At 42.2% G+C, this 20018-nt stretch overlaps 1 pseudogene across 1 annotated transcript; it reads right to left on the bottom strand.

Moving 5' to 3' along the window:
- Positions 1–13302: 13302 nt before the first annotated feature.
- On the bottom strand, positions 13303–16246 carry LOC308520686 (ornithine decarboxylase-like; annotated as a pseudogene). The gene has a single exon. The product of its transcript is annotated as an ornithine decarboxylase-like (transcript).
- Between the last annotated feature and the right edge of the window lie 3772 nt (positions 16247–20018).

The following is a 20018-nucleotide window of genomic DNA, read 5'->3' as shown; positions in this document are numbered from 1 at the left end:
CCCTGTCTCCCTCTTCCTCTTTCCTGGCTGGAAGCGGGTGGGGCCAGTGGGGGCCACTCCACCCTCTGCTTGCCCTCCCTTCCATCCAGGCCTCTTCAGGCCCAGTCTGTTTTGTTTTCATCTCTCCATCCCAGTCTCTGTCTCTCTTTGTTTTTCTCAGCAGTCCTCCAGGCCTCCCTTCCTCCCTGCCTCCCTTTTCCTCTTTCCCAGCTGGGATGGGGCAGGGCCAGTGGTCGCTAGGCAGGTGCTAACTCTGTTGGTGGGGTCCTCCCAGGCCCTCAGCACACAGGGAGCTGGTCTGCCTGCCTTGAAGCCTGTGGTGCCGCCTGCTTCCTCCAGAGCCAGGCGCGCTCGGAGGGTGGGATCTTCACAGAGGCCTCACCAGAAACAGGTGAGGGAGGGTGCCTCAGGGCCGATGGGACTGAGGGAAGTGTGGTGAGCTGGCAAGCGTGCCCCACAGAGAGCAAACAGCAGGCAAATGGGCCCTACTGTCTGGTCTCTGCAAGGCCTCTGACAGGACCGCTGACAGGCAGGGTTGACAGGACCCGGGGACTCCAGCGGGGCTGAGGGGACTGGGTGCCGCCATCTTGTGGCTTTGGGCGCCACCATAGCCCCTCCTTTTTTTTTCCAGCTCCTTGAGCGGAGGCCAGGGCGGGCTGGAAGCCTGGGTTGCCCCCAGCGACCCAAGCCCTAAGCCCCTCCTTGAGCGGAGACCAGGGCAGGCTTCCAGTCACTCCTTGAACAGAGTCCAGGGCCGGTGGGAAGCTTGGTTTCCTCTGTGGCAGGGAGTAACCCAAGCCTCCTGCTCACTCCAGTTCCATGGCCGCCACCATCTTCAGTCGTCTTCAGTCTTCGCTCAGCGCCTGTGTGTGCAAATTAACCGCCATCTTTGCTGGGTTAATTTGTATAGTCGCTTTGATTGGCTGGTGTGTGTAGTGGAGTGGCGGAGTGACGGAGTGATGGTTAGTTTGTAGGTTTCTCTTTTATTAGTGTAGACTAGAGGCCCGGTGCAGGAATTCGTGCATGGATGGAGTCCCTTGGCCTACCTGGCAATCAGGGCCTATTGGGGCCAATCAGGCCTGCTGGCCAGGGAGAGGAACCATGAAAGGTTGGCTAGCCATGGGAGGTTGGCTGTGGGAGTGCACTGACCACCAGGGGGCAGCTCCTGCATTGACTGTCTGCCCCCTGGTGGTCAGTGTGTGTCATAGCTACCGGCCAGTTGTCCAGTCATAAAGGTCATTTAGGCTTTTATGTGTATAGAAGGCTTTTATCTATAAAGATATAGATGGGCTATGTGTCTGATATATTTACAGTATTTCAAAGTCATTAAGTTATTTGAAATGTATATTTTGTATATTTATCTCTTCAGGTGATTTGGGCTGTTATCTCATTGGTTATCCTATATAATAAAGAGGGAATATGCAAATTGCCCATCACTCCGCCACAAAGATGGTGGCACCTACAGCGGAGGCAGGGGGTTTACATAACACAAGATGGCTGCACCCATAGTAGAGGCCTGTAACGGGCCTTAACAAGCAATCAGCAGGGACCTGAGGCTGCGCACCCCCCCTCCCACTCCATGGGGCTTGACAAGGGACCTCAGGCCACACCGCCTGCATTGGCACCAGGCTAGGGGACCTCAGGCTGTGCCTCCCACCCGGTGGGGCTTGACAGGGGACCTCAGGCCACGTCCCCCACCCTGGCACTGGGCCAGGGGACCTGAGGCTACGCCCCCCGCACAGCAGGGCTTGACGGGGTACCTCATGGTGTCCCCCCTGCCCCAGTGATGGGCAGGGCGACCTCAGGCTGCTCCCCCCGCCCCAGTGCCAGGCCAGGAGACCTCAGGCCACGCCCCCTGCCCCAGCACCTGGCCAGGGAACCTGAGGCCGCACCCCCTGCCCTGGCGCTGGGCCAGGGGACCTAAGGCCGTGCTCTCCACCTGGTGGGGTTTGACAGGGGACCTCAGGCCACACCCCCCACCCAGTGGGGCTTGACGGGGGACCTGAGGCTGTGCCCCCTCCCAGCGCCAGGCCAGGGGATCTGAGGCTGCGCCCCCCACCCAGCAGGGCTTGACAGGGTATCTCAGGCTGTGTCCCCCACCCGGTAGGGCTTGATGGGGGACCTCAAGTTGTGCCATCCGCCCCCGCCTGAGAAAATCAAATTAAATTTCATGTGCATGGAAACCCACATCCATGAGAAAGTCAGAGACACTGCAAACATGAGAGATTCAGAGACAGACAGGGAAAATGAGTTATATATGGCATTCTGAGCTAAGGATGAGGCTTGAGGGCTTTAGAGGGAGAAAGGTTATTTCAGGACAATAAGAAGAGCAGCTGTTCAGTAATTAGTAATTTGCCTGCCATACAGATAGGTAAAAAAAGGTTAGATCTGATTTCTTTTTATTATGGGCAAAAACCCTAATTTAAATTTTTCTACATAGTTAAAGGGGAGGAGGCAAATGTTTCTCTTGAGCCCACAGGGTCTCTATTGTTTTTAGCCTCAAAATAACCCACAAATGGCAGAGACACTTTATTTATTTATTTATTTATTTAATCTTTATTGTTAAAAGTATGACATATGTTCCCCTTTATTCCCCATTGACCTCTTCTAGCCTGCCCACTACTCCAGGCTTTCACCACCCTATTCTCTTTGTACATGAGTTATGCACATATGCATACAAGTTCTTTGGTTGATTGTTTCCCACCCACCCACCCTCCCCGCCTTCCCTTTGAAATTTGATAGTCTGTTCCATGCTTTTATGCCTTTGTATCTATTTTGTTCATCAGTTTATTTTGTTCATTAGATTCCACTTATGAGTGAGATCATGTGATACTTATCTGTCCCTGACTGACTTATTTTGCTTAGCAAAATATTCTCCAGGCACATCTATGCTGTTGCAAATAGTAAGAATTTTTTTTTTTCACAGCACATAGTATTCCATTATGTAAATGTAGCACAGCTTTTTAATCTGCTCATCTGCTGATGGACACTTGGTCTGTTTCCAAATCTTATCTATTACAAATTGTGCTACTGTGAACATAGGGGTGCATATATTCTTTCTTATTGGTGTTTCAGGATTCTTAGGATATATTCCCAGGAGTAGGATTACTGGGTCAAATAGGAATTCCATTTTTAATTTTTTGAGAAAACTCCATACTGTTTTCCACAGGCTGCACCAGTCTGCATTCCCACATGCAGTGTACTAGGAGTCCCTTTTCTCTTCATCTTCACCAACACTTGTCATTTGTTGATGATAGCCATTCCAACAAGTTTAGGATGATACCTCATTGTAGTTTTAATTTGCATGTCTCAGACATGACTGAATGTTTTTTTTATGTCTCTTTTTAACATGTCCACTTTGGAGAGTGTCTATTTAGGTCCTTTGCCCATATTTTAATTGTTTTTTTTCTCTACCTTTTGTTAAGTTGCATGAGTTCCCTATATACTAGCATTTAGGAAATTAACCCCTTATCGGATGAGTAATTGGCAAATATGTTCTCCCATGCTACCTTTTCATTTTGTTGATGGTTTCTTTTGCTATGCAGATGCTTTTGATTTTGGTGTAGTCTCATTTGTTTACTTTTCTCCATAGTTTCCTTTGCTCTAGGAGATGTATTGGTAAACATATTGCTATGAGAAATATGTGAGATTTTGCTGCCTATAGTTTCTTCTAAGATTTTTATGGTTTCTCGGCTTACATTTAAGTCTTTTATCTACTTTGAGTTTATTTTGTGTATGGTGTAAGTTGGTGGTCTAGGTTCATTTTTTTGCATGTTCCTGCCCAATTTTCCTAACACCATTTATTGAAGAGATTGTCTTTACTCCATTGTATGCTCTTGCCTCCTTTGTCAGATACTAATTGAGCATAATGGCTCCTTGTCTGTTTCTGGGTTTTCTCTTCTGTCCCATGATCTATATGCCTGTTCTTGTGCCAGTACCAGGTTGTTCTGAATACGGTGGCTTTGTAGTATAACTTGATAGATTGTAATCTGATTCCTCCAACTTTGTTCTTTATCAAGATTGCTGCAACTATTCATTTTTGTTGTTGTTGTTTGTTTGTTTTTGGTTCCCTAGAAATTTTTGAGTGTTTGTTTTAGATCTGTGAAATATGCCATTCATATTTTAATAGGGATTGCGTTGAATCTATAGATTGCTTTGGGTAGTATGGACATTTTAATGATGTTAAATCTACTAATCCATGAACATGGTATATTCTTCCAATTGTTTATATCTTCCTCTATCTCTTTTTACAAAGTCCTGTAGTTTTCGGAATGTGGGTCTTTTACCTCCTTGGATAAGTTTATTTCTAAGTATGTTAATTTTTTTGTTGGAATGGTAAATGGAATTTTTAAAGAAAATTTCTCTTTCTGAGAGTTCATTATTGGTATATAAAAATGCCATAGATTTCTGGGTGTTAATTGTGTATCCTGCTACGTTTCCGAATTCATTTATTAAATCTAGTGGTTTTTTGATGGAGTCTTATGGGTTTCTATGTACAATATCATGTCATCTGCAAATAATGACAATTTTACTTCCTCATTTCCAATTTGTATGCCTTTTATTTATTTTTTTCTTGTCTGATTACTATGGCTAGAAATTTCAATACTATGTTGAACAAGAGTGGTGCAAGTGGTGCCTGTCTTGTTGCTGGTCTTAGGGGAAATGGTTTTAGTACACTCCCACTGAGTATGATGTTGGCTGTAGGTTTGTCATATAAGGCTATTATTATGTTGAGGTATAATCCCTCTATTCCCACTTTGCTGAGAGTTTTTATAAAAAAATGGGTGTTGGATTTTTGTCAAATTATTTTTCTGCATCTATTGATATGATCATGTGATCTTTGTCTTGCAATCTACTTATATAATGTATCACATTTATTGATTTGAAAATATTGTACCAGCCTTGCATCCCTGGAATGAATCCCACTTGGTCATAGTGTATGATCTTTTTAATATATTGCTGGATCTGAGTTGCTAATATTTTGTTGAGGATTTTAGCATCTTTGTTCATCAGGGATATTGGCCTTTAATTCTCTCTTTTTTTGTAGCATCTTTATCTGGTTTTGGAATTAGGGTAATCCTAAGAATGAGCTTGGAAGGGTCCCTTCCTCTTGGATTTTTTGGAATAGTTTGAGGAGGATAGTTGTTAGTTCTTCTTTGAATCTTTCATAAAACTCCCCTGTCAAGTTGTCCAAACCAAGGCTTTTGTTTACTGGAAGTATTTTTATTATTATTATTATTACTGGTTCAATTTCTTCAGTAGTTACCTGCCTATTCAAGTTTTCTGATTCTTCCTAATTGGTTTGCAAGATTGTATTTTTCTAGGAACATGTCCATTTCATCCAGGTTGTCCAGTTTGTTGGAATATAGTTGTTCAGAGTACTTTTTAATGATACTTCATATTTCTATGGGGTCATTTATTACTTCCCCTCTTTTGTTTCTGATTTTGTTTATTTGGGTCCTCTCTTCTTTGTTTCTTGATGAGTCTGGCTAGATGTTCATCAATCTTGTTTATCCTTTCAAAGAACCAGCTCTTGGTTTTATTGATTTTTTCTGTCTCTATGTCATTTATTTCCACTCTGATCTTTATTATTTCCTTCATTCTCCTTGCTCTGGATTTTTCTTGTTCTCTTTCTAATTCGTTAAGTTGTAGGGTAAGACAACTTATGAAAAGTTTTTCTTGGTTTTTGAGGTAGGCCTATAGTGCTGTGAACTTCCTTCTTAGGACGGCTTTCACTGAGCAGTGTCCCATAATTTTGGGTTGTTGCATGTTCATTTTCACCTGTTTTCAGGATGATTTTTTTAATTTCTTCTTTGATCTCTTTGGTAACCCATTCATTGTTTAATAGCATGCTATTTAGCCTCCATGTGTTTGAATATTTTTGAGTGTTTTTATTGTAATTGTTTTCTAATTTCATTTAATTGTGATCTGAGAAGATGCTTGGTATGATTTCAATCTTCTTGAACTTTTAGAACTTGTTTTGTGTCCTAACATGTAGTCTACCTTTGAAAATGTTTCTTGTGCACTTGAGAAGAATATATAATCTGTAGCTTTGGGGTAAAATATTCTGAAAATGTCAATTAATTCCATCTGATCTAGTGTGTTGTTTAGGATTTCTATTTCTTTGGTGATTTTTTTTTTTTGTCTAGATGGTCTATCCAGTGATGTCAGTAGGGTGTTAAAATTCCATACTATGATTGTATTGCTGTTGATCTTTCCCTTAAAATCCTCTAGAAGTTTTTTTTTTTTACATATACTTAGATGCTCCTGTATTGAGTACATATAGGTTTACCAGAGTTATATCTTCTTGTATCCATCCCTATAGTATTAAGAAGTGGCCCTCCTTATTCTTGTTATGACTTTCACTTTGAGTTCTATTTTGTCAGATATAAGTATTGCTACCCAAGCTTTTTTTTCATTCCCATTTTCCTGGAAATTTTTTTCTATCCCTTTACTTTCATTCTGTGTGAATGCTTTGTTCTGAGGTGGTTCTGTACACAGCATATATGTGGGTCATGTTTTCTTATCCATTCAGCTACCCTATGTCTTTTGATTGGTGCATTTAATCTGTTTATATTTAGGGTTATTATTAATAGGTACTTATTTATTGCCATTCTTATTCTTTATGCCTGTGTTCTTCTCTTTCTATTTATTCTTCTTACATCAGTCCCTTTAGCATTTCTTGCAGTGCTAGTTTTGTGGTAATAAATTCTTTTAGACTTTTTTTTTTGTCTGCAAAGCTCTTTATTTCACATTTAATTTCGAATGATAGCCTTACTGGATAGAGTAGTCTGTGTTCAGTCCCTTGGTTTTCATTTCCTTGCATACTTCATGCCATTCCCTTCTGGCCTGAAGTGTTTTTATTGTGAAGTCAGCTGACAGTCTAATGGAAGCTCCCTTGTAGGTAACTTCTATCTCCGTCTTGCACCCTTTAAGATTCTTTCTTTGTCTTTAATGTTTGCCATTTAATTAATATTTGCCTAGGTGTGGGTCTTTTGGGGTTCATTTTAATTGGGACTTTCTGTATTTCCTGAATTTGAGTGACTTTTCCTTCATCAGGTTTGGAAAATTTTCTGCTATTATTTCTTTAAACTGGTTTTCTATTTCTTTCTCAGATTCTGCTCCTTCTGGTACACCTATAATGTGAATGTTATGTTTCATGTTGTCTGAAAACTCCCTTAAACTCGCCCCCTGGTTTAAAATTTTTTTCCATGTGTTGCTCTGATTGGGTGTTTTTTCTACCTTGTCTTCAAATTCACTGATTTTTTCCTCAGCTTCTTCTAGTCTACTGTTGAATCCTTCCAGGGTGTTCTTTACTTCAGCTATGCCATTCCTCATTTCCAATTGATTCTCGTTTTTTGTTTCAAGATCTCTTTTCATGTTGGTGTAGCTCTCATTGAGACTCTTATAATTCTCATTAGGTTGCTTGTAATTCTCACTGAATTTTTTGAGCACCCTTATTACCATTACTCTGTATTCTTTATCTGACAAATTGTTTACCTCCATTTCATTTAGTTCATTTTCTGTTAGTTCCTCCTTTTCTTTCATTTGGGGGTTGTTTCTTTGTCTCCCCCTTTTTGCTGTCCCTTTGTTTTTTTGTCTCTCTGTATTACATCAAACTGTTTTTTGAGGGGTGGTATTATATAATAGGTGTTTTGTGGGACCCAGTGGTGCAGTCTTATAGATCTCCTGAGCTGGGTGCTCTAGCAGAGTCCCTTACTTGAGTTATTTGTGTTCTATTGCTATAGTTCGGTCTTGAAAGTTATTGTTCTATTTTGGGTGGAATCTCCTCTCAGGCCGACTATATGGCTCACCACTGACTACGTCATGTGAGCTGTTGTGGAGAGCTGACCGAATAGAACAAAATATAACAAAACAAAACACTAAACAGAAGAAACAAAACCAAAATGTACACAAGATCATACAGCACCAACAAAAAGGAACCACAAGAGGAGAAAGAATAAGGAAAGAAAAAAGAGAGCAAGAATGATAGAAAAAAAAAGAAAGATAATACTTTAAGCAATAAAAAAAAAAGAAAGAAAAAATATGAGGAGAAAAAAAACAAAACAAACAAAAAACACAAAAGACAACAAGAAACAGAGGGAAGCATATGTAGATACAGAGCTGAATTAAAGAAAATAAGAATGAAGAATTAGAAGAATATGGGAAGGAAAATGGTTTAAAATAAAGGAGGGAGAAAATAATTGAAAAGATAAGAAAAAAATTGAAAAGGAAAATAGAGGAGAAAGCAGATAGACTTAAAATAAGGAAAATAAAAAATATGAGAAATCAGAATTAAAAGAAAAGAGAAAAAACTGGGTAGTGTAAAAAAGAAAAAAAATGAGTAGGAAAATGAAAGAGGAAAATTAGTTATGAAACAACAGAGACCATAATAATAATAATAATTTAATAAAGCAGATAAAGAAGATAAATTTAAAAAGGTAAGAAAAACAAATGAGAAGAAAAAATGGAGAAAAGGGAGAAACCAAGATGGCGGCATAGGTAAACACCTGAAATTGCTGCCTCGCACAACCACTTCAAAAATACAACTAAAAGACAAAATGGACATCATCCAGAACTACAGGAAGGCTAGCTGAGTGGAAATTCTACAAATAGAAGAAAAGAGAAAAGCACACTGAGACTCAGAGGAGGTGCAGAAGTAAAGTGCAGAGGTACGAAGGCACACGCGAAAAGGGCTGACAACTGAGGACTCGGTTGTCTTTTTCAATTGGGAGGGAGACACAAGTTCCTGACAGCCCTGTCTCCAGTTCCGGGCAAGTCTCTGGGGACCCAGACTAATACGGGGAGAAACTGGACTGTCTGGCAGTGGTTGAAACTCGAGGGTGGCTTTCTCTCAGAGGTGCTGGCAGCGAATACCGTGGGACACTGAGACCCAGGACCTCTTAGGGCAGGACTGAGGATCAGCCATAGCTGTTTGCTCCACCCTGTTGATTCCCTGAGAACCCGCCCTACCCAAGCTGTGCACAGAGGCTTTTGCATATGAATGACCTGGCTCTTTGCAATCTAAAATTACCTAACAAACTGCAGCTGGCTCAGAGACACCCAGAACATCCAAAAGAAAGCCCAAGGCCCCACAGCAGCTTGCAGTGCTTCACAGCTGGGCCTCATCTGGGCACCTCCAAACCCCAAACAAAGAAGAGGAATCTGCAGATCTCTCTGTAGCTCCTGCTGGGTAGCCTCAGGCAGAGGCTAAATTAGCACCTCCTTAGAGATCCAAGTGCCAGTGTACCCAGTGGTCAGAGTGGGACCATCCAGATTACCACTCCTCAGACCCATAAGGAACACACTTAGGGAGCAGACTCAGTGAGCACCAAAGCCCCACTGAAGCAAGCCTTGCCCAACTTCTCCAGCACAGAAGTTCTCCCACTGTAGACACAGCTGATTCACACAGCCAATTGTCCTGGAGGTCAATTCCTCTCAGTGACACCAACAACAATCAAGGCTTAACTATCACAACATTGTGAACACAACCCACAAAGGGGTGCACCAAGAGTGTCCACCTCAGCCAAACCAGTTTGGCTCAGTGGATAGAGCGTCGGCCTGCAGACTGAAGGGTCCCGGGTTCGATTCCAGTCAAGGACATGTACCTGGGTTGCTGGCACATCCCCAGTAGGAGGTATGCAGGAGGCAGCTGGTCAATGTTTCTCTCTCATCGATGTTTCTGACTCTCTATCCCTCTCCCTTCCTCTCTGTAAAAAATCAATAAAATATATTTTAAAAAAATAAAAAAAGAGTGTCCACCTCAGGTAATTGGGGAGGCTGAGCCACTGGGCCCTTTAGGACACCTAGCATAGAAAGCCACTCTATCAACACAGGGAAGCATAAAAAATGCAGAGACAAAGAAACAGGTCACAAATGACAGAAATAGAGGAAAGCAAACTACTGGATATAGAGTTCAAAACCATGGTTATAAGGTTTTTCAAGAATTTTCTAGAAACCGCTGATAAATTTAGTAAGACCCTCAATAAGTCTAGTGAGACCCTCAAGGATATGAAAAAGGACAAACTAGAAATTAAGCATACACTGACTGAAATAAAGAATATTATACAGAGATCCAACAGCAGACTAGAGGATCGAAGAATCAAGTCAAAGATTTGAAGTACAAAGAAGGAAAAAACACCCAACCGGAAAAACAAAAATAAAAAAGAATCCAAAAATATGAAGATAGTGTAAGGAGCCTCTGGGACAACTTCAAGCGAACCAACATCCGAATTATGGGGGTGCCAGAAGAAGAGAGCAAGATATTGAAAACCTATTTGAAGAAATAATGACAGAAAACTTCCCCTACCTGGTGAAAGAAATAGACTTACAAGTCCAGGAAGCACAGAGAACCCCAAACAAAAGGAATCCAAAGAGGACCACACCAAGACACATCATAATTAAAATGCCAAGAGCAAAAGACAAAGAGAGAATCTTAAAAGCAGCAAGAGAAAAACAGTTAGTTACCTACAAGGGAGTACCCATATGATTGTCAGCTGATTTCTCAACAGAAACTATGCAAGCCAGTAGGGAGTGGCAAGAAATATTCAAAGAGATGAATAGCAAGAACCTACAATCAAGATTGCTTTACCTAGCAAAGCTATCATTCAGAATTGAAGGTCAGATAAAGAGCTTCACAGATAAGAAAAAGCTAAAGGAGTTCATCACCACCAAACCAGTATTATATGAAATGCTGAAAGGTATCCTTTAAGAAGAGGAAGAAGAAGAAAAAGGTAAAGATAAAAATTATGAGCAACAAATACATATCTATGAACAAGTGAATCTAAAAATAAAGTGAATAAAAAATCTGATGAACAGAATAAACTGGTGAATATAATAGAATCAGGGGTATAGAAAGGGAGTGGACTGACAATTCTCGGGGGGGAAAGGGTTGTGGGGGTGCGGGAAGAGACTTGACAAAAATGGTACATCTATGGATGAAGACAGTGGGGGGGGGGTAAGGGCAGAGGGTGGAGTTGGAACTGGGTTGAGGGGAGCTATGGGGGATAAAAGAGGAACAACTATAATAATCTGAACAATAAAGATTAAAAAAAAGAAAAATGGAGAAAAAGAAAAGAAAAGAAAAGTAAAAACAAAAGTGAAGTGGTGTTTGTTTCAGCTTAGTATCCCAGGGGAGCTTGCTTTGGCTCCCACTCTTCTGTCTGTCAATTCTGGGCTCCCTATTAAGTATTTAGATGCTAACCACTGTTAGGTACTATCTTTTGGATTTCAGCAACCTGCTTGAAGCTCCAAGCAATGCACCAACTCCACCATATATGTTTTTCTCTATAGTCCTTTGTTGAAAGCAGGAAGGGCGAATCTGCCCTTAGAGTAGGTTTGTTAGCAGCAAGGAGCCCAGGGCTGTGTCAGCACACTTCCCGTGGTTCTCTAGGCTCTGCCTCTTTCCACCTTTGCCTGCTAGCCAGCTATCAATCGTACTCAATAGTCTGTTTCTGAAAGTGCTTTAGAGGGGGAGGTGTTATTTAGCTTTCAGGAAAAATGGTGGGTGTGTTGCCATGTCCCAGAGCTATTCCTCTGCAAGTGGCCCAAAATATTACTCTGCCCTTGGCTGGACAGAGACCAAGGAGATCGGCTGGAAACCTGAAGTTTTTTAGTACTCCTGAGTGGGGAAAACATCAGTCTGGTTCCCAGGATATTGGGACAGTTGGCCCCTCCCCCAATCCAGTCACTGAGGGCTCCTTGAGACTGTTCAAACCCATAAGCTTGGCCTCTGCTTTTGTTTCTTCAGAAAAGCTCAAAATGCAGGGTGTGGTATTTAGGGCACCTGTGGGTAGGGTAGGCTGTATCACCTATGGCAGTTTTTTTTTCTTTTACCTGCCCTCTGGCTGCTGGGAGAGGCTAGTTCCTCTCAAGAAAAATGGCTATTTTGGTTTGGGGCCTATGACCTAACTAGAGGCCTGATGCATGAAATCATGGTGGGGTCCCTCGGCCTGGCTGGCAGTTGGGACTGATCGGGAGGGCTGGCTGGCCAGGTGGAGGGACTGCTGGAGGTTGGCTGGCCATGGGCGGTTGGCTGTTGGAGCGTACTGACCACCAGGGAGTAGCTCCTGCATTGAGTGTTTCCCCTCTGGTGGTCAGTGCATGTCATAGCAACTGATCAACTGGTCATTCGGTCGCTTGGGCTTTTATATACATAGATGTTCCTGGCTGATGTTCCACTGAGTCTCCCACGATGCTTCCCAGGCCTTTTGAGTCCACTTCTTCCTCCCTGCATCATAGCTTCAGGTGAGTAGTTGCAAATGAAAACTCCTGGTCTCTGGGTTTAGACGTGGAAAAAAGAAAAAGAAAAAACACACACTTAAAAACCCAAAACTGCCACTTTCTCTCCAACTGGCTCCAGTCTATAGGCTCCAGGCTCTGCTGCAGCCAGCAGCCCTGCTGCCTTACATGGCTAGATGATATGGGTGCTGCGAGTCTTGGCTTTGGTGCTTTGGGCTGTGGAGCCCAGCCTGGGTTCCTGGCCTCTATCTTCTGAGGAAACAGACTCTCCTGTAGTGAGGAGTTCCCTCCTCCCTCTCATCCCACTGGCCTGCCGCCCCTGGTTGCTAGGTCAGCTCCTCTCATGACCTCACCCTTCTTTGTGGTCTCCAAGTGTTTTCTGTCCTTCCTTGATATAATTCTCCCCCTCAGCTGGACCTCAGTTGGTAATTCCAGGTGAATGTTTTCCAATTTAGTTGTATTTCCGGGACAAGGCGAACGACAGGTCTGCCTATTCGGCCACCATGTTTTGGTCTCTATAGTATTTTCTTAGAATCTTTTGCAAATATATGGTGTCAGTTGTCACTTTTCCACTTTCATTTCTGATTTTATTTACTTGGGTCTTCTCTATTTTTTTCTTGATAAATCTGGTTAAAATTTTATCCATTTTGTTTATCTTTCCAAAGTCCCAGGTCTTGCTTTCATTGATCTTTGGTATTTTTTTTAATTAATTAATTTATTTTTTAAATTTTAATTTCCAAGGTACTTTATTGTTAAAAAGGTCACAACACTAAGCCTTGGGCTGGTTCTGCCAACACACAAGCTACAAATGCTTGCTTGGCAGCTGAGGGGCGCTCTGCGGTAGCATGTTTGAGAATTGAATAAAAATCCATATAAAATAAATATTCAAATAGTTTCCATAGGAACACGTAAGTGTGACCCCGTCGCCTAGGCCTTCCACCTTGTTCCATCTGTGCCACCCCCACTTACAAAGACATTCCAAACTAGCAATCATTAAGTTAAGTGGTCCCCCCAAATCCCTTAAGTCAAGCTACACTCGCGTAACAGCTTCAGGAATGGCGTCTACACGTTCACGCGGGCTGACGCGCAGGCTGCTGGGAGGAGCTCCATCCCGCTCTCCCAGGCACAGGACACAGGCCGCGCGCCGGCGTCCTCCTCCGCCTCGGGTGGGAAGTTGCGGTTCTGAATTTGCTGCATAAGTTGCCATGTCGGCCCTGACATCACATAGTAGATCGTTGGCCTCTGGAACCCATTGAAAGTAGAAGCAGCAGCCACTGTATAAGCACCCATGTTTTCAAAGAGCATCCAGTCCCCCACGTGCATCTCGGGCAAGCCGCAGCGCTCCACGATGCGATCGAGGCCGTCACAGGTCGGTCCCAGATGCTGGATGAGTAGTACTTCTCATCTGGTTTGGGCCTCTTCTGCAGCGGGGCCTTCATGTGCGCATGATCGTAGAGGATGCAGTTAAATGACCCGTACACTCCGTCGTTCAGAGCCCGTTTGTCCCTTCAAGACCAGCTTTTTGGCAATGATATTAACCACAAGCGTGAAAGCTGATGCAACATAGTATCTGCCCGGCTCAGCTATGAGTGTCACTCCCGAGTCTGATGGAAAATACTGTCCAGGGCTGGGTTGATGACACTGGCAATCTCCTCAAATTTAAGCTTTGCATCCTCAGATCCAGGAAAGCCACCGCCAATGTCCAGCAGGTACATGTTGAAACCAACCTCAGCCCCCATGTCTAAGACACAGCGGGCATCAGAGATGGCCTGCACAAAGGTCTCAGTGTCAGTACAGCCACGGCCCACATGAAAGCTGACACCGATGACATCGATGTTTAGCTCCTTGGCCCGCTCCAAAAGCAGCCTGCTGGTCTTGAGTGTGGCACCAAATTTAACACTGAGACGACAGACTCCTTTGGAGTCATCGGTGGCAATGCGCAACACCAGCTTTGCCTTTGGATGTGCCCTGGCAACTTTCATCAGCTCGACTTCGCTATCGAAAGTCATCATCTGGACTCCGTTATTGGCAGCGTATTTAATCTGAGACACTTGTTTACAAGGGTTTGCATAGATGATCCTCTCTGGAGGCACCCCAAGACTCTGCACCAACTGTATTTCAGTCTTGCTGGCGCAGTCAAACCCCGTCCCGATGGCAGCCAGGGTCTTCACTATGGTCCTGCTGTCATTGCATTTGACTGCATAAAAGAGGGTGACCCGAAGAAGAGCTTTTAGCCACTGCAGATGTTTCTTTAGAATGTCTCCCAGGTCCGCAACATAGAGGCATCCTTGTCGTCTGAAGAAGAGACTTCATTAATTTTCTGGTCCAGGATGTCCTTGGCAGTAAAGCCCTCATCGAGGAAATGGCAGTCAAACTCTTCATCACTAACGTTGTTCATGTTCATGGTTTCTGGATGTTCCGAAACGCAACACAAAGGAAAATGAAGAGACGGGACTTAGGAAGTTATCGCCAGCTGTTCAGAGGCGGCTCTCCAGGAACTCCCAGTCCACAGGAGACGGGTCCTCTCCGTGCAGCTGCGGGAATGCCTCGGAGCGCCAGACGCCTCACGCCGACCCCATGGAGCCGCCTCGCGCAGGACCGCCGGTGGCCCCAGTCAGCAGCCCGCCCGGCCGCCCGCCGCCTCGCTCCCTCCCGCGGAGACCACCAGCCCGAGTGGCGCCAGAGCGCTGGCAGAGGGGCAGCGGTGGCGGAGGCTGAGGGGACTGACCGGTATTTTTTTTTTAAGACTATTTTATTTCTTCTCTGATCTTTATCATTACCTTCTTTCTACTCACTTTGGACTTTGTGCTTCTTTTTATACTTCAGGTGTAAAGGTAGATTGAGAATTTTCTTATTTCTTGAGGTACACCTTATGTTGCTATGAAGTTCCCTCTTAGACCTATCTTTGCTGCATCCTATAAATTTGGAGTCATTGTGTTTTCATTATCATTTGTCTCAAGGTATTGTTTAATTTTTTCCCCTTGATCTCATTGTTAACCCATTAAGGGTTTAGTAGCCTCTGTGGTTATTTAGCCTCCATGTTTTGTGTGTTTCAGTTTTATTCCTGCAGTTGATTTCTAGTTTTTACCACTGGGATCAGAGAAGATGCTTGATGTGATTTCAGTCTTCTTAAACTGATTGAGACTTGTTTTGTGGCCTAACATGTGATCTATCCTGGCAAATGATCCATGTGCACTTGAAAAGAATGTATATTCTGCTACCTTGGATGAAAGATTCCAAAAATATCAATTAAATCCATTTGATCTAATGTATCATTTAAGGCCACTGCTTCTTTGTTGAATTTATGTCCGGGTATGCTGTCTTTTGTGGTCAATGGGTTGTTAAAGTCCCCTACTATGATGGTATTATTGTCAATCACTCCCTTAATGTTCATCAGTATTTGCTTTATATATTTAGGTGCTCCTACGTTGGGTGTGTAAATGTTTACAAGGGTTACATACCCTGTTGAGTTGATCATTATAACATGTACGGTGTATATACATATACAATCTATCTATATATAAAAGCCTAAGCGACCAGCTGACTGGTCAACTGGCCAGTAGCTATGACATGCGCTGACCACCAGGGGGCAGACGCTCAACGTAGGAGCTGCTGAGCTGTGGTCACTTGGCATCGGCAGTTCTCGGGTGACACACTCAGAACCAGAGAGAAGGGAGCCTGATTCCAGGGTTCATCACCCGAGAACTGCCCTCTTGCAATCCGGGACCCCTCAGGGGATGTTGGAGAGCTGGTTTCAGCCCGATCCCCACAGCCCAGGCCGAGGGAGCACACGGATTCGTGCATGGGGCCTCTAGTGTGTATATAAATACATACATATTTCAAACATGCCAAATTTTGCACTTACATATGTGCAGTTTATTGTATGTCAGTTATACCTTAAAACTATTTTTAAAATTGAGTGTGTATTTTGTATCTTTGCTTTTTGATTTAATTTTCTATTAATTCCTTTATATTTTATTAGTCCACAGTGAAATAAAAACATTAAAATTTTATCTTTTGTGAGCACTGTTCTAAGGATTTGCATTGGTGAAAAGATGGAGTCATAATATAGGGTGTCCCCCCAAAATATATACATACTTAACAGCTGATATCTCACTTAATTTTGAAAATGAACTATATGTTAATAAATACTGACTTTATAATCATTTAAAGTGTATATACATTTTTTGGGGGGACGCCCTGTAGATTTGATAAGTTAAAAATGCATGTAGTAAAAAAAAAAAATAAATGCATGTTGCCCAGCTGGAGTGGCTCAATTGGTTGAGCATCGTCCTGTACACTAAAGGGTGGCTGATTTGATTCCTGGTCAGGGCACATGCCTGTGTTGTGGATTTGATCCCCTGTTGGGGCACATAGGGGAGGCAACTGATCAGTGTTTCTCTTTCACATGGGTCTCTCTCTCTCTCTCTCTCTCTCTCTCTCTCTCTCTCTCTCTCTCTTAGCATGTCCTCAGGTGAGAATTAAAAAAAAAAATGCATGTTGAAATTTCTTGAATAATCATTAAAAAAAGAAAAAGCAGTATATATCTTGAAAACTAACCAAGGGCTAAAATGGAACAGTGAAAAAACACTCAATCCAAAAAAAGGCAAGGAAAAAACACACAAACTAGTCAAGACAAATAGCACACAAGAACACTGGTGTCAGTGATGGCAGTAAATGTAAAGGACTAAATAGTCTAATCAAAATTTTATACGTGTTAGGCCATATTAAAATATGTTTACAAAGTAAAAATAGAGCACATAGGATATAGAAAATTTTGAAAGTAAAAGAATAGAATTATATTATGCAGCTACTAAACAAAAGGAAGCTGATATAGCTATATTAATGGGGGAGATGTTTCAAGACTGACATTATTTATGGAAATAACATTGATCAATTAATTTAGATAAAGAGATAATGTTACCAAGAATGAAATAATTAGAAATTTGTGTATTCCCATTAATGTGGCCTCAAAATAGTAAAACGACAGGCAAAATATGATAAAACTGCAAGGAGAAATAGAAACATATACAGTTAATGCGAGGTATTAAAACTACTTTCTACCATCCTGGTTGATTTGGCTCAGTGGTTATAGTGTCGGCCCATGGACTGAAGGGTTGTGTGTTTGATTTCTGGTCAAAGGCACATTCCTTGGTTGCAGGTTCCCAGTCCCAGTAGGGTGTGTGTGGGAGGCAACTAATTGATGTGTTTCTCTCACGATGATGTTTCTCTCTCTCTCTTTTTCTTTCTCCCCCTCTTCCCTCCCTTCTACTCTCTCTAGAAATCAATGGAAAAAATATCCTTAGGTGAGGATTTAAAAAAACACAAAACTACTTTCTATCAAATTCATAGACCAAGAAGACAACAAAATCAAGATATAAAAGATATGAATAAAAATATAACAAATTTGACATAATGGACATATGTAAGATACTATATCCAACAATTGTCAATTACATATTCTTTTTGAACAAAGTACAATAGTTACAACAATTGACCATATCCTGGGACATAAAGCCAGCTTCAACAAATTTCAAAGGGTAGAAACCTTTCAGAAAATGTTTTCTGACCACAAGAAAATAAGCTAGAAATTTGTAATATTCCATAACTAGACAATTTCCCAATGTTTGGAAAGTAAGCAACATGCTTTAAAATAACACTAGGCCTAAAAGGAAGTCACAACAAAAGTAATAAAATATTTGGAATGGAATGGTAATAAATGTATGAAATATCAAAATTTTAGGGGTACAGCTTAAGCAGTGCTTACAGGGAAATGTATAGCTATAAATGCATAGAATTAAAAAGAAAGGTTGAAAATCAGTGATCTAAGTGTTCATTTAAAGATACTAGAAGAATGTTAGCTGAACTAAAGCACTGGTAACTTTCATGCACTGTGGGGCAGTCACACCCTGTCTTGGTATATTTTTATGTGTACTTGAGGTTGGACTGTCTTGGGGCAGCCTCCACATGGCACAGTGTCGAAGTCTCACTCTGACAGGCCCTGGACCCTGCCTGTATAGTCTCCACTTGGTCATGAATGGATGTGAAAGCTTATACATAGGAGAGTTGAGGAGGTAAGCAAAGACCGCCTAGGACAGTGGTTCTCAACCTTCCTAATGCTGCGACCCTTTAATACAATTCCTCATGTTGTGGTGACCCCCAATTTCATTGTTACAAATTGAACATAATTAAAGCATAGTGATTAATCACAAAACAATATGTAATTATATATATATGTGTTTTCCTATGGTCTTAGGTGACCCCTGTGAAAGGGTCGTTCGCCCCCCAGAGGGGTCGCAACCCACAGGTTGAGAACTGCTGGTCTAGGACATGTATAATTTGGGGTGTGCATACAAATATTTGGACATAAAATCATGGGAGTATGGATTATGAGTAATATCACAAGACTGAAGAAAGAACTCTGTGGAACCATGAGGTATAGAGGGTAAGTTACTGGCCACGTGGCCTCTAAGGCTTAGCTGCTCTGTGCCTGTGAGTCAGTGCACAGAGGAGGGGGTGGTGGCCAGAACTTCTGCAATCAAATAATTTAGCTCCTCTTAACCATCTGTCCACATCTTCAGAAAGCACAGATTGGGTTTTCCTTACCACTTCCTGTGTAACCCAGACCTGTTTTCTAAAAGAACTTCTCTGAGCGATCTGGTTATGAATAACCGTTGTAAACATTTCATCTCAGCCACTTCTGCTTACTCAACTGACCTTCCTCCCCTACTCCGAATACACACACACACATACACACACACACTTCCTGTTCCCTGGTGTAAAGGACAACTGTACTATGAAAACAGAGTCCAAACAAATTACAATGAACAAGATGAGAAATCTTGTGCATCCCAAAGCCACCTGCAGCCCCTGTCCAAACTAGTATGATTTCTTGGTACATGTCGTTGGCCTCCTCCTTGGCTGGGGAATTTTGCACCCTTCAGTCTTCCTTCTCCCCAACACCTGTATCAAAGAGGGCCAGAGCGAATGGACTTGTCTTTTATAGGTAGGGTTACCAAATTACAACACAGGATTCTCAGTTAAATTTGAATTTCAGAGAAACAACAAAAAATTTCTAGTATAAAAATGGAACATATACTAAACATTATTTGTTATTCTCTGAAATTCAAGTTTAACACAACATCTAGTATTTTTCCAGGAAGCCCTAACTATAGCAGAGAAGGCAATATAATTGGGGAGGAGGAAGTGTCTGGAGAGTCTTCATCTCCTCTCTGAACTAAAGGATTCCTTGGGAGCTGTGGGCTTACTCAAGTCACCTGGAGAGCTGACTCCATGCACAGCTGGGAGAGGGATGGGTCCCTCTGGCTGCCTCTCACCCTTCACTGGTCCCCTCCTCACCTCTTGGCTTTTTGAGGGCAGCACATCCTTCCATCTGCTCAAGTCCAAGCTGGGAATGGGGACAAGTGTCATCGAGGTAAGAAACAACACAAGCACGATGTGCAAAAACACAGACGTTTTGACTTTAATAAGTTATAAAATCAAAGAACCAAATTTTACTATACAGAAAACAGATGTATTGTTTGCTGTGATCAGTAAGATAAAATGTGATTGGAGTTCAGCACCATGATGATTTTTTTGTGCTGGCTGCCTGTCACACAGGAGTACACAGTCACCTGATGGACTTTACTATTGAGCACTAATACACTCCAAACAAAGAAACAAGCAAAAAAACAAAAACAAAAAACAAAACTTAAAATACAAATGAAATGCTTATATGTGAAATTCCATGGGTTTTCCAAAAGCAATATATCAGAGAG

The sequence above is a fragment of the Myotis nattereri genome, assembly GCF_964212035.1.
Source record: "Myotis nattereri genome assembly, chromosome: 5".
Taxonomy (NCBI): domain Eukaryota; kingdom Metazoa; phylum Chordata; class Mammalia; order Chiroptera; family Vespertilionidae; genus Myotis; species Myotis nattereri.
Note: the sequence above shows the minus strand (reverse complement) of the source record. Positions and strands in the feature narration are given on the sequence as shown.